Consider the following 16,999-nt stretch of genomic DNA (forward strand, 5'->3'; position numbering starts at 1 on the left):
TGTCCTTCGGAATGCAAGCTAACAAAAGAATAAAAATAAAATTATCAATTTTTATTTTTCATTTATTTTAGGTAATTAAAATATACCAATATGTCATTCCCTCACTTGTCCCCACTGCTGATTTAAAAAAAGAAAAAAATTGTTTCTGAAGTAAAAATTTTTTTTTTTTACAAATTCGTGTTTTTTATTTCAGAAAATTTAATTATAGAATTCAGAAAATCAATTTTAAATTTAATTTCTGATAAAAATATCAACACAGCACTATTTTAAACTTTGCCCCCAGTGTTTCGCGTCATTCCCTCACAACTATGTTCTTATCACCTGCAATCTGCTTAGAATAAAAATATTTTAATAAAAACTTCTGAAGTTTACAACTGGCATCATAGAACAAAATTGCAGTATGTTTCCATCTTCAACTTAAAGAAGCTTTGCTGTGGAATAAATTTGCATGAATCAAACCAGGTAAAATTTTTTACATTTGTCATTCCCTCATGTCATTTTTTAGAGTAAAATAAAATACAACTTCATCGAGAAAGTGGATAATTATATGTTGCTTTCTTGTATGAATATAATTGTATGTGATTGATTTCAGAAATTAATTAGGCCTAACTGCTACTTTTAAATTTTATTGAATTCGTCATTCCCTCACTAGTGCATAAAGTGAGGGAATGACGCTGAAGTGAGGGAATGATTCAAGATGAGTATATTATTAAATTTTTTTTTGTTCAATCGTGCCAGCCAATTTTATTTCCCAAACCTGTAAAAACTATTAAATATATAAGACTAAATTATAATAAATATTAGATATACTTAGTATGTTATCATTTTCAAACTTTAGGTAGATGCAACTTAGATAAAAACATGTATTAAAATAAAATATCATTCCCTCACTATTAGTGCCATTCCCTCATTTTTTAAGAAGTGAAAATAATTAATTTACTTATTAATTAATTTGAAAAATAAATTAAAAAATTTATAAATTAATTTATTAAATTAATTAATTAATTATTAATTATTATAAATTAATTAATTATAAATTAATTATTTAAAAAATTAATTAATTTAAATATTAAGTATAATTTATAGGATATATACTTTCTTTATAATGCCATTACGTATTTCTATTAATATAAAAAGTTTCAGAGCTTTTTATTCACTTTACTTTTTTAGGATTTTATGAACTGAAAAATGACAGTTTTCGTGAGAATGACCCATATATATATAAATGGTAACAGAAAAATACACGGCCCCACACGACTTGTGTGTAAATATTGAGTTACATCGGTCTTTTAAGACGTTGAAAGAACCTCAAGAACAAGAAGTTTAAAGAAAATTAATTAATAAAAAATTTATCAATTAGTTAAAAAAATAATTATTTGGTTAATTTCAGATATTTGAGCAAAAAGAAATTTTTGTGGTAATATTGTATATAAGTTAGTATGTGGTATAATTTTAGATTTGTGGTTGAAATTTTAGTAATGGTTACTAATGGTTATTTTAACTCAGTATCAAATAGTCAAAATATATTTAAACATTGAAGTATTTGGAAAATTCGTATTACGAAAAGTAGTATAATGATTTTTTTTGGAAAACTAGCACACGAGTTTTTGAAAAGGTATAAAGGTATTCTTAGAAACGTAGAATAAAAAATTAAAATTATTTTAGAGCTTTTCGAAGCTTACAATTTATGATTTAACATTTCGATCAAAAAGCAAAATTTTTTAAGTGTAGGGGAGAGTGGGGTCAATTGTAAAATTTTTTACTTAATTATTTTTAACTAACAAAAAATCCAATATATTATTAGTATTAATTGACAGACGAGTAAAGTAGACTATCCTCAACTAGAAAAAAAAATAAATACCTTATTTTAAATGTTATTATATTAGTTATTATCAGTTTTTGGCAATCGTGCACTTGTTACAATTGCCCTCCCTTACGGGGTCAATTGTAACAGTTCATAAAATCAACTAAAACATAGTTAATTATACATATTATCATAGTTGTGATATATTTTTTTATTGATCAAAATGGTAGTGATATTTTAGGAGTAAAAATAATAATGAGCAGACACCTAAAGGGTTAAACTTTTAACTTTAAGGGGTTAAAAATTTTAATTTATGCTGTGAAAGGTGACAAATAAAATAATGCGCATGCAACATAACATAAATGATATAGGAAACTATTGGTGGTCCTTAAAGAGTTAAGTAATGGTGTGTAAACATAAGATTATTTATTTTCAGCTGTTACAATCGTCCGTTTACTTATTGTTACAATCGTCCCCAAGACGCGATTTCAGCTTCATTTGTTAAAAACAATGCTAGTTAATTAACAAAACTAATCTTTTTTTGAAATGTTAATTAAGGTGTCCACTTACATATTCGGTCAATATAAAGAAAATTACTTTGTTACAATATAATATTCTAATACCAAAAAAAGTACTTACGTAGCGGGAAAATATCTTTCGTGATATAACTCTTTCAAAAGCACATAAAAATGGTTGCCCGCAGGTGTGTACATGTAGATTTATTAAATACATCTTGTGCGCCACCTAGGAACCAAATCTAGAACCCGACACTCGAAATTTTTGCTCTGTTACAATCGTACCCTGTTACAATTGACCCCACTCTCCCCTATGAGACGTTTTTTCTAGTTCATTTTTGTAATAAATGTTTTTATCATGAACTTCATCACTAGTATTTTCTTAAAGTAGTATTTTCCCTGTAGGTATGGTTTCATTATTCCACTAAATGCTCCAAGGCGTGAATGTGGCGGATGCGAGTCCCGCGTTACTCCTGAAGGTACCCTTTTGATGTTCTCCACTAACTTCTGCTATATTTTCTTCGTGAGAAGGGTTTTATAGCCCTACTTTGCAATATGATTGCAAGCCTGCATAAGTATGTGTAACAAGATATAAATAAAAAACAGAAAATAAATATTTTAAAATGCAAGGAGCATGAAACATTTTTCATAATAACTCTTGTAATGTTTCTAGGATTTAAATGCACAGGGTATTGAGATAAATTTAAAATTAATGCCTCGAAAAAACTAGAATTTTTCTTTATCTATTAAAGTAATCTAACTCTGACACAAATATTTGCACATTACGTATCAAAAACGTTAAGTTTCTACGCAAGTTGAAGATTTAAGTGCAGTACATCTTCCACAATACAACTGAAAGGCAATTTAGAATCTAGCCCCAACTTATTTAAAATAATATTTCTTACTGAATGTGAAATAAATGCAATCCTAGTGTTAAAAATATGTGAAAGTGTAAACAGATGTTTAAAAAATAAGGATAATGCATTTTTCGTTTCGACTATTTCGCTTTTTCAGATAAGAAGGGGAGCTTGTTTTCTCCGATAATAAAGAAAGCTCATTTTATAAATGCTTTTCTTCCATGATTTTGTAAACTCGTCACGTGTTTCGAACGAAATGAAGTATGATAGTTTCTTTTTCCATGTTAACTTAATCATGGAATGTTTTCTTTCAAATTTTTCGTTTTTTAAGAGAGATGAATTGATAGTTTATATATGCTTAAAACAGTAATTAAGCTTATACATATTTTGCGTTCCTTTTTTTTTAAATTCTTGCAATGCATTTTAGGAACGCACACTGGCAATACACAGCTTGTAAATAATTAAATGAAAATGGAACATTTTTAAAACGTTTAATTAATGGTTGGATTAACTATTACGCACTGACATGCAATAAAAAAGGGATAGTAAAAATATGGTTCTTTTTGGGATTATCTTAAATATTAATATAGACTTCATTTTAAATTAAGAAGTCAGAAACATAAACATATTTTCTTTTAAGGAAGCGTGCCTTTTAGATGGATTTACATTTAACCATCAACATGTATTTGTATTCTGGAAAATATTACTCAAATTGTTATTGTTTCATAGATCTGAATTATTGTCTCTTTAATGAAAATTTTATATTTCACATACCTTTAAAATTTCGTACAATAATGAAAGCTCTCTGATACCAAATTAAGAAGCTCATTTATCCAGGAATAATTTTACGCAGAATATAATTCGTTAATATTATTTGTTATTTTACAATTTATTTTCAATATGAGTGTATGATTGAAAATATTGCTTATTGCATTGTGGTATATATATATATATATATATATATATATATATATATATATATATATATATATATATATATATATGCATTTTTATTTCTCAATAGAGATAGTCAAACAATTGTGCTCAAATTTAGTATTTACAAATTAAAAGAACACAGTTCTAAGTAGTGTAAAATTTCCGTTTCTTAGAATCAGTATAATTTTCTTTTATAACTTGTTCTGTTAATGCAGTTGTGATTTTACTTATTTATATTGTACAGTTTTGTTACGATTCTTTAATTTGTTTGATTGTTAAAAATACTTACCTTTTTTAGCAATTATATATTTTTTTTTAACATGAGAAAATTCCGTGTATTGCGGTATGTTTACATTTTTTCGTGCATTACATTCTCGTAGAGGCAATTTATTGAATGCTAGAATTATTCGCAAGAGATATGAATCGATTAACTTATTCATGCAAAATTAGAAATATTGGTGGACGACAGAAACCTTTTTTTAAATATATATATAACGGTATAAGAAGAATATGAAGAACAAATCATGTGTGGATCATATTTTCATTTCAAAAAGAAAGTGTCCAACAAGAATATTTTGCATGTATTTCTAGAAAAATAAACAATATTAAAAAACACGTAATTTTCCCCTTTAAAGTATGATGTTTGCACACATGTGTTCTGTTTTAAGTTTAGAAAAAATTCTTTTAATTTAATATTTAACTTTATTATGTATTTTACAATTCCTGAATTTATGGAAAAATACACTGTAAAACACGATTGAACATTGATTTGTTTTTTATTTTAATTGTTTAAACGTTTGATTTAATTTATTTATTGAAAAAGTTTTCTGTTTGTTATTTTGAAAAAAAAGCTATTCCTGTTTTTAATTATGTATTTTACAATGTCTATATTTCTAGAAAAATATACATTATTAAATAACAGGTAATTTTCTTCTTTTAAGTCTATTACTAAATGGTTTTGTTTCCTATTTGGAAGAATTTTTTTTTATTTTTTTAATTACGTTAACCAAATTAAATATTTTATTCTCTGTGTTCTAATCACATACAACTGCCTGTCCCTCTGGAATAAACTAATGGAAGTTTGACATATTCCTTGTCTATATCACCCAGTTATTAATCAAATTTATGTCTTCCTTTCAAAAAGATACGTATTATGTGTTCTTCAATTACTTAAAAAAAATATTTATATAAACCTTAATACTGCTAAAGGTTATTTAATGTCCAGAAGATAAATATTGAAAAAAATTTTATACTTCTCTTAAATTAGTCAATATTGATCATTAGAATCGGTATAAAATTGAAAACGTAAACGAACTGTGATTGTTTAATTTTTGAATTTGAACGATCTTTTCATATTTAAAAAGAATTCATTTTAACCTTTTTCTCTTGATTCAATATTTTTAAAGAAAGAATATTTATTTCTCCTACTATCGTACCAAATAGTTATACTTTTTGTAATTAACAGACCGAATTCGAGTCTACTACATATATGTATGAATTATAAATTGATCAAATTTATGTATAAGTTTTTTTTAACAGATAAAGTATGTACCGAATTAGTTTAAATGTTGGCTAGCTTAGATTGACTGTAAATTATTGATTAACAACAAATCTGTATATCTTTAAACAAAATTCATGTAATTCAATTTTATGTTCTGATACTTCACATAAATATTTAAGAATATTTAAAATCAATTAACAAATATTTTAAGACTTATGGCTCATTAGAAATAGCATAAAAGCGGGAATATCAGTTTTTATTTGGTTTTCAACTTGAACGTGGTTTTATATAATTAACATAATTTCTTTAAATTTTTCTCTGTGATATTTTGTTGAAAATAGAATATTCATTTTCCCTAGTTTTGATCCAATTTACCAATATATTTTGTTTTAGAGGAGATAGACAATATTTTGAACAATTACATATTTATATCACCTAGTGATTTCTTAGATTTATCAGGTATTTCTCTAAGAAATATAGCATACATTTACTCATTTAAAAAAATAATAATAATTGATTTATAGATACCGTGACAATGCTGGTGAAAGTTGAGTAATGAAAAATTTATTTGGCTTATTTTAAAAACCCGTAACACGTATTTTTATTTTGATAATCCACGAAACTTTTTTAGACTCCTTAGAATACTTAAGCAAAGCTTTCACAATTTAATTCTTTACTTATTAGAACTTTGATAAAATGTGAATAAGAAGTTCTTATTAATTTGACATTTAAACGCGTTTTAGAGAAACTTCCTTTAATGAAGCCGGAAAAGCCTGATCTTTAGAGCGTTGGGCCTATGCCCAAAAGTCGTGAGTTCGATCACCACAGGCCGAAAACTCCCCTTGTAGTAAATGGTGACTTGTGCACAGATATTCTACTCATTAAAGCACAAAATAAAGTCCTCCATGTTCCCATAACAAATCATACCTCTGGGGGTACTGAATTGGCGATAGATCGTTTACAGGTTCAAGTCAAAATAAACGGACAAACTTTTGACCAACTCCATCTCTGTATTACGAATGATTATTTCACTTTAAACATCAATCTTTCCGAATAATACTATCTATACATATTTAAGAAACTAAAAAATTTAAGTATTACTTAATTTAAAGAGTGAAAGATGAGTTAGGAAATTTTATTTTATTAATTTGAAAACTCACAATGCATATTTCTATTCTGATATTTCTCATTAACATTTAAGATTATTTAAGCAAATATTTCCTAATTTAATACTACGGATTAGAACTGTTATAAAAATGTGGATGAGAAGTTTTTAAATACTTTCTCAACTTAAACGTCCGTTTCTATGTTTTAAAGAATCTACTTCTATAACTTATTATGGTATTTAAATTAAAAATACAATTTCGCTTCCTACTCCTAACCTGGATCCAATTCACCAGAATATTCTCTTAGAATCAAGCAACAAAATATTGGCCTGTTACATAATTGTGCCCCACCTAATGTTTGTTTAATTTTATGTCTCCATTTTTCTAAGAAATGCAGTCTGCCCATATACATTTTAGAAATGGTTGATTTAAATAATCCGTAACACCACTGAGGGGAAGATGAGTATTGAAAAATCCATTTGTCTTAAATTGGAAACTCATAGCACATAGTTCTATTGTAATACTTCACATAAGCATCCGAGATTATTTTCAATCCCTAAGTAAATATTTCCCAATTTAATCCCACTCATTAGAAGTGCTATAAAAGCGAGAAGAAAGTTTTTAATTAATTTGTCAACTATTGTAACTAAACGTAGATTTTCTTCCAGATCGATGGCACTTCAGGCCATAAACTGCAGAAATGAATGCAGAACTTGTCACTGAATGTAATTACTTTTATTATTTTGATTTATATCCAGAACATTCATTAAGTAACAAGTAAAACTGTGAAATGTTTCCCTAGGCAAATGATTTAAGCAAATATTCCTTATACGGTATTAAATATTTCAAAATATTTTTGCTGTGTTTAGGTTATATATTAAGCTTGCAAACAATCAAATGTTTAAATAGCTCTGAATGTTAAGTATATCTTTCAATGCAAATGTTCTTAACTGTCAAATATTGAATGGGATAACAAAGGACCAATATTATAATCTAATTTAATCTTAAATTTCATATAGTTTGATGATTTTATTATTGTTTAAATATTAAGTGCCACTAAATGTACAATAACTACACGCAATTGCTGATTAAAGTTTTTACGGGAACAAGAACAGAATTTATTGTAGGTTCCTTCGTCAAAACACAAAAACCTTTCCTTTTTCTTTTGTGGAATTTTTGAAAGTCCCCTTTGAAATAATTGCAGTTTTTAAAATGCAATTTTCTCCCAGTTCAAACTCTCTGCAATTTAATCATAAAAAGTAGTTTATAAAGACTATAATTTTTGTACGAAATTTTGTTCAGGCTCTCAGCAGTTCCTTACCCAGGGACCATTGCCCCCTTTGACCATATCACATATAAATAAATTGCACGCATAATTTCTTAAATTGTCATAAAAATTAGATATGTTTCCTACTTTTTTCACTTAAATTCGAGTATTTCAAATTTTCTTATAAAATTACCCTGTGTGCCCGGTTTCATTTTACCAGTGGGGTAAGACCGAAAAATTTGACTTTTTTAAGGAAAAAAGTCATTTACAAAAATAGTTCATCTATAGATTTTCAGGAATTAAATATTGTACACAGCTTGAACTAAGCAAAATTGGTTATCTTGATTAAGTGTGGCAAGTTTTTGGTCGAACAGTTTATTACCGCCAAGCCTTCGAAACTTCGATACACGGTCGTTTCCCACTCCTCCTTATCTATCGATCTATTTATATATATATATATATATATATATATATATATATATATATATATATATATATATATATATATATATATATATATATATATATATATATATATATATACAAAGAAGCAAAGTATAAATAAGGGTCATAACTTTACACAGACTGCAAGTATATAAGACCCTTCAATATAAGATGATTGCACAAAGGAAACAAGAAAAGAGCAAAGAAAAACAAAGCAGAAAAAATATTTAATATTGTTATTAATAAAATAAGAAGAATCATTTATATATTTTGCCATATGTATTAATATATTTTGTTTTGGCAGCATTAGTGCAATATCAGAAAGTGCTTGTTTTTGTGGATATAATCGTGTGGGTTGATAACGAGATCACAGATTTTTGATGTTAAACTTTATACATTTATGTAAACTCAATACAAATCTCCTTGTCGCATCCTTGTTAGTATTTTGTAAAATACTAATACTAAAGTTTAAACGAATATCAGAGAAAACGAATCGCAATAACTAGAATAATGATACTTTTTTTCACACGAGATTGATTGATATGACAAACATTATTTTTGGAAGTGCTCAGTGCACACGTGGCCAGTGCTCAGAAGTTTTGTGGGTGCATCAACTCATATCATAGAACCACTCAAGTTTCTACTATTCTTTTATATTTTAAAGATAGCATATTGCATTCTGGAACGTGGCCAGTGTTAGCATATTGCTGATGGGTTGCAACCGGTGGTTTCCCTTAACCAGGTGCTTGAGACTGTGAACCCCTGGAATCAGGATATTGTTTTATTACATGGGGTCCACTAAAAAGTTGTGAACCAGCTGCCAACACGTCAACCAAACTGCATAATTTGTGTTCCATTCCAAACGTCTGGTTGTAAATATGATTATTTTTCTTTAATTGAGATTACGATGTTACATGCATGGGGCATAAAAATTTCTGGAAAAAAGATCCTTCACTCCTTCTTCGAAAAAAAATATTATAAAATGCATACCACTCCTGAAAACAAAACTCTAGTTTTCCTAAATGCCTATAAATAGTTGTGTTAGAAATATTATAAATCTTGCTATTAAATATCACCCACCAAATAATAAATGTAACCTTTACTATTTAGAAGGCATAAAACGGACATTTATCAACCAACTCTCTGATAAATAAACTCAGCAATCCATAAATGTATTCACGTCTTGAATATAAATATGTCTGTAATAAATATGTTATTCATGTCTAGAAAAACGGAAATCTACATTGTTTAGAAGATGTAAAATGGACATTTAACAACCTACTCTGAAGCAAAAGCCTCCTTATCTGTTTTTTTTCCATATCAACAAAAGTCTAAGAATTTCTATATTTTGATATTTGAAAACCTATTCTGCGGCAGTTAAACTCATAATCTCCTAAATCTATGCGAGTCTAAGAAAACAGAATTCTTCAGAACTTAGTATGCATTAAACGGACTTTTTACTATCTGCTTTATGATAGCTAAACTCATTAATCTCTAAATCTATGCGTATCTAAAAAGCCTAAATTCTTAAGTGCTTTGTAGGCATGGGATGAACATTTAATAATTTATTCTGTGACAGTTTACGCAGTGGCGTAGCGAGGGGTGGGCAAGGGGGGGCATCATGCCCCGGGCGCTACTCACAAAGGGGCGCCAAATGGTCCGCAAAACAAAAAATTGCTGGATAATTTTTTTTTATTATAGTTAATTTCTGGAAAATATATTTTAAATTAGTGCCAGTGTATTACAATAAATGTTACATAATTCATAAATATTATTCATAATAAATATTATATTAAATTCTTACTCATATTAAATATATTTCAATATTTAATTCACGTCCTTGCCATCGCGCTCTGCTTGGAATAAAAATGAAATGTTATTAAATGTTATATATAAGTTTAATGTCAGCATAAATTATATTGTATATTTCATTATGTTACTACCTTTCAAGCTCAAGACATTCCTGATAAGTAATAAATCAAATAAGATTACTTACTACATCTACTCGACGATTCTATTATTAAGTGAATAGAGTATGAAAAAATTTGTCAACAGAAAAATTTGTTGTTCTCATATTTGTCACCACAGATTCAAAACGAATTTATTCATCTTCTGGCATCTACAGTTTGAAATCAACTAATAAACGATATCAAAAGAAATAAATATTATGGACTTTTGTTTGATTCAACTCCTGATATCTCTCATCGAGAACAAATGTCCCAAGTTGCTAGGTATGCATATGCTGATTTTATCAATAAAAAAGTTTCCATCAAAGAATCTTTTTTGAGTTTTATTGAAATACATGCTAAAGATGCAGCCTCGATCGAAAATACAATTTTAGAGAAATTAAATTACGATGAAATTTCATTAACAAACTGCAGATCACAATGTTACGATTATGCTGCTGTGATGGCAGGTCACACATCTGAAACGCGATAGAGCGCCAAAATACAAGCGGTTATCGTTATCATCTATGGGCTTAGAGAATATAAAAGAACTAATAGAAAAATTAGCAGAGCACACTACCACTACAAGTGACAACAGAAGTGAAGCTACAATTCTGTTGCAAAATATACTAACCTATAGTTTTATAACTTTAGTTCATTTCTGGTATGAAATTTTAAGAAGGATTGATCGTGTGCAGCTCAGATTACAAGATCCTAGAATGAATTTCAGAGAAGTGTTCCATGATCTCGAATCATTAGCAACTGAACTAGCCGAAATTTGAGACAAGCTCTGTAAAGAGGCAATAGAAAAAGCGGAGTCTCTTTATGAAAAATAGGATATGGATAGAACAATACGTGCCTGGAGAATTGGCTATGGTGGTCTTTCCGCAGAAAGTGAAATTTCTCGCGTTATGAAAAGCACTCTTGATCGTCTCCAACAAGAAATGTGTACACGATTAAGTGACCTTAATTTCAAATTTGGATTTCTACTAGACGTTGAAAATTTATTAAACAAGAATAATGTTGATAACGACCTTGAAAAAAAATTGTGAAAATCTGGATGAATTTTATAATACAGATTTCAATGTAATAGAACTTTTTATCAAAATATGTTACAGCAAAATGTTACTCCGCAGTAGAAAAGAAATTAAACCTAAAACTCCATTAGAATTTCTTACTTTTATAATCAATCTCGAAGATGTTTTCCCAAATCTGAGAGCGGAATTTCAAATACTCCTGACTATCTCAGTATCAATTGCTAGCTGCGAACGTTCATTCAGCAAATTAAAATTAATTTTCACAGATCGCCTAAGTGACCTAGCATTTTTAAGTGTGGAAAGAGAAAAATTTTAAATGATTAATTTTGATGATATTATTGATACATTTGCTTCATCAAAAGCACGGAAAATTTAGACATAGTAATAAGTTTTATTAATGTATTATAATCATATGATTATTAAATATATGTATCTCCTTAGAGATAATAAATATTTACTTTTTTATTGTTTTAAAACTGCGAGTTTTTAAAATATTTCTCTATAAATATGTAAAATAAATTATAAGTATCTTTTGAACTAATTCTAGATGATCATATACATTTCAAAATCTAGTCTTGTTCTCTCAACTACATTTTTTGTCTCTATTTAAAGCCTAGCTTGAATCTATGACTTTATTTATTTTACGTTATTTATTTATTAATTTGCGAGTATATTTTACATATAATATTATATGGTTTTCGATTGGGGGGGGCGCTAAAAGGGTATTGTGCCCCGGGCGCGAGTTAAGCTCGCTACGCCACTGAGTTTACGCCTGCATCAGCAATCCCCAAATCTATTCATATCTAAAATAACTAAACCCTTCAATGCATACAGAAGATGCATACATTAGAAGGCATACAAAACCTGAGATGCCAACTTTCTCTGGGCAGCTGGTGAACATTTTTGAGTGGTAGTCTTTTAATGCTTCATTTGTGGTATAATAAATTCGATTTATAGGGTTTATATTCACTACTATTTCAATATAATTCAAATTCTTGTGTGATACGGTACTTTCTTACGGTTAAGTCATATTAAGCGCTTCAAGAAGCTTGCAAATATAACCAAAATCTGCAAATTTTAGTATGTGATAGTTCGCCGTCATTTTTTTTCTTTTTTAAAATTATTTTTTGTCAAATTCAGTTTGCAGTTTTGCTGAATTCAGCATTAGAAAATGAAATTTGCACTGGTAATAAGAATTTGCTATTTTTCATCTGGAGATTCCGAAAAACAACACACATTTTGAATTCGCACAAAAAGTGGTGCTCACATCTTTACGGGTATTATTTTCTGAGATACCAATAGTTAACTATGAACGCTTAACTACAACAGTTAACTACAACCACTGAAGGGATGTGTAGGTAGTGAACAGCAGTGTCTGAAGTATATGTAAGTACTTAATAAGCGTGATGTTGCCTTTTAGCAATCTTCTCTGTGACAGATACCTCTATATCTTTTAGTTAATTTAACTATAATAAAAATTTTAAAAACTTAAAAAATACGCAAATATTTCTTGCTTCACCCTTTATTGCCAGATTTTATCTAAGATCTTTAATCTTTTTAGAAATGTTACTAAATTTTGCCTTAGTCATCATAAAATCCTTTATTTAGAACAAAACAAGTTGAATAAAGTGTAACAATGTATTTGCTAGTTTACTTCATATTTTGCCTGTTTATCATATTAACATCACTACACCTCATACTTCATAATAAATATTCATGCCTCTTAAAATGTTATTTAATTAACATCAAATAACATCAATTAACATCAATTTAGCGTTCAGTGTCTTATCGCTTCCCTAGTATAAATATTACCTCTTTGAGTAAATTTAAATAAAATTATCTCCTTTGACTAGATAAACATTATGTCCATAAAATTAATCAAATTTTCAATTTCAGATACATGTTTGTACTCACAACAAAACATGTGTTTTCATAACTTTTGCTGTAAGTGCAGTCAGATATTTTCTGAATGTTTACTTATTTACATATTCTCTTTCATGGAATTGAATGGAAAAACAAAGATTTCCTGACGTACAAACTTAAATTCGAAACCTAAAGTTTTAAGCTAAATCTTTGCCTGTGTGTGTGAATATAAATTATAAATTAACAAGAAGAAATAAAAAAAATAAAAACTGATTCGCATCGAAATAAAATACTTGGCAAATATTACGTATTTTGTACTTAAACTATTTTATTATTTGTATTAAGTGATTAAAAGAATCTTAAGTAGTTTTAAACATTTTAAACAGTAGTAATTTATGTTGTAAACCATTTTTTGACTATGTTCTATGCCTTCCTCATCTAATTAATTAATTTATTTTATGCGTTACGGTGAATATTAATTATATATCTACTGGTTTTAGTTCTACTATATTTATAAAAGCATTTCTTATTTAAAATATAACTTCAAAATTCTTAAATATATACACATATAGAAATTGCAATTTATAAAAACACTTTTAAAATCAATTTTAATTATATAAAATCACAATGAAAAACGAAATAAATCACTCGTGGCAAATCTGGAGCTTTATTTATATGCTACATTTTAATCCATAAAATTTCTTCTATGTCCCGAAAATTTTCATATAATTAATTATTTAAGATTGCAATTAAAATTACTACATCTCAACTACTTTACGTGGTTTTATATAGTTAAAAAAACAATACTTTTGCTAAATTTTGAAGCATTCAATTTTAATGAACATTTAATGGAATTAATTTGGCAAAACATAATGATTTACTTCAAAATTATTTATTAGGTATTGTTTAATAAATCTTGAAAAGGATAGGGATAACAGGTATATGCCATTGCTTTTAAACGTAATTAGTTTGACGAAAGGAAGTATTAACGGACTAATAATGATTCAGCAACAAAATAGAATTTTTTTTCAAATAAAAGATTACTTGCTTATTTCTTGAAAATTTTGAAATATATGATGAAGGGAATTTACGCATTTTAATTGTATTAAAATGATATCGAATTGTATTGATATTATATAATGAAGTGAAAGCACTTTAAAAATGATCTAAGTACCTACTGTGCATACTAAGCATTTAGTAAAAATAGTAATATGAATTTATTACTATTTTTACTAAAGTCGAATTCGATTATAATTTATCCTGCTTTTAAGGACTAAGATTTAAGGAAAAAGTTAGAAAAACTTGGTTTGTATAGTATTAAATCCATTGGAGAATAGCTTTCGTTAAGCGAGAAAACCTTTGGATTAAGAAACAATATTTTTAGGATGCATAAAACTTCTACTTAATCTCATCACTTTTACAGCTCAGCTAATCTTTTCTTGGATAATTTCCTATTTTGTTTCATCTGGATGCATGAAATATTTTTTTACATCAACTCTCTGTTTTTTGGACTTGTATTAAAATATTTTAATATATATTTATATTATTTAGTATTCAAATATATATTTTTTAATACAAGGATCGAGAAGATGGGTCTAGATCATCGCTTCTGAAAGTAGTTTGATAAAAGGAAGAGAGAGTTACCGAACGAATAATGATTCAACAATGAAATAAGATTCTTTCTCGAATAATATGTTACTTTTGTTTATTTATTGAAAAATTGAAATTCATAATGAAGACAATTTATACATTTCAATTACATTAAAATGATATGGAATTGTATTGAAATTATATACTAAAGAGAAAGTACCTTAAAAAAGATCAAAATGATGTTCATATTACTGTTTGGACCAAAGTCGAACTCAGTTATCGAATCCTGCTTTAGAACTCAGAGTTAAGTAAAAAATCAGAAAAAACTTGGTTGGTATAACGTTAAATCTATTTAAGCATAGCTTGCTTTAAACGAGAAAACTTGTGCATTAACAAACAGTATTTCAGGGATGCATAAAACTTCTACTTAATTTCACCACTTTAACCATTCAGCTAATCATTTCTTGGAAAATTTCCTATTTTTTTTAATTTGGTTGGATGAAATACTTTTTTATACCGAATCTGTTTTTCGGACTACGAGTTTTAGTTGAAGAATGGACACAGTTTAAAGAAATAATGAAACAATTCGAAGCAAATTAACAAACTTTCTGTATTATACAGAAATTAAATAAAATAAGTAAATACTATATTTTTAATTTCATATGTATGTATGAACTATATTAATACTTACGAATATTTTATACATTAAAGGTGAGATGTATCAACCATATACATCATAACGAATGTTTCATACTTTTATACATATTATGTACATCTGAGAAATACTTATACACGTACAGTTTTTACAACATACATTTCACATACATTTATTTTTCCCAAAGCAGTTTTTTACTGGCACTTGGTTATTACGAGTAGTTATTACGGTCCCTTTTTGCTCGTTTTAAGCGAATTCGAATGTGCATTCTCTTTTGTTTATCTCAAATTAGTTAGCATTATATATTACAAACATCACGTAATAAGTTTCAGAATAAATGTTTAAAGACAATGTCTTGTTAATTTCGATGTAATTAAATATCCTAACTACGTATTCCAGTTATTGTGCAGAAGTTTATAAATCTAACCCATACATAAATATTCAGGTTTTTTCACAAAAAAATCAGCAAAGAGATTTGATAAGTTTAGCTTGTTTATGTTATTATGGTAGCTTACTGTATGTTAGGATATTATTTGGGATGTTTGCTTATTCATAGAATTCCCTATTAATATCTGAAGCTAACTAAGCTTCCTTTGCTTCCTAATTGTAATGTTTTTTTTTCTTCAAATTCTTAAATATACAAAAAGAAGAGTGATTAATAAGTGTGTTTCCCTAAAAATGATTTAGCTGAAACTGTACCTGTAACTATATATCATTCATAAAGTGCTCCAGTAATTGTGCATTAATTTATTAAATTTAACCCAAAAATAATCATCAATTTGTCGCAATCCAAAGACGAGTATGATAAATAAAATTCTAAAATAATATATGTAATATTGGTGCATGATTATGAATTCAGATTTCGAATTTAAAATTCTATACGATATTGTGTTTAACTGTAAAATGAGAAAAAATTGTTTTAATTGAGAGAAAAGCTAAGATAGAGTAAGCATTAAGAAGGAACTAAAATAACATTTAAGTTTACTTATTAAAAACATGATTTAAAGAGTTTTCGAGTTTATAAGTTTGCTTTTCTACAATTCCTTTCCACTTCCTAAAGTTTATTTATTGTAAAATATGAAAAATAAGTTCCATCAAGAGAACGGAGTCCTCAAATTCGGAAATATGACTTATCATCTAATTTTAAACAAAGAGTCAAAATTTAATTAATTCTATTTAAAAATTGTTATGTAACTCACTATATAAACTTCGTTCATTACGTTTCTGCTTAATTACTTGTTCTTTTAATTAATCATATAAAATTTAACCGTAAAACATAATCGAAGCCTTACAATTTTAACTTATCCAAGTTTATATTTAAATGAAAAATATGGAAAATATGTTTTAGGAGTATCCTAAGGTTCTTTGTTTTGAAAATATGGCACATCATCCTTCTCAAATAAAAAGTCCAAATTTGACTAATTTTAAATGAAAGCTAGTCTAAATCGTCCAGTTAATTTAGTTCTTTACTCTTTCTT

General features: G+C 27.4%; 1 protein-coding gene across 1 annotated transcript in view; it reads right to left on the minus strand.

The window, feature by feature from the left end:
* The window catches only part of LOC107454446 (glutamate receptor ionotropic, NMDA 2B-like), a 156,249-nt gene that overhangs the window by 89,957 nt on the left and 49,293 nt on the right, over nucleotides 1–16,999 (minus strand). The window lies entirely within an intron of this gene.

The sequence above is a fragment of the Parasteatoda tepidariorum genome, chromosome 5, assembly GCF_982258835.1.
Source record: "Parasteatoda tepidariorum strain Cologne lab strain chromosome 5, Ptep-v5.0, whole genome shotgun sequence".
Classification (NCBI taxonomy): domain Eukaryota; kingdom Metazoa; phylum Arthropoda; class Arachnida; order Araneae; family Theridiidae; genus Parasteatoda; species Parasteatoda tepidariorum.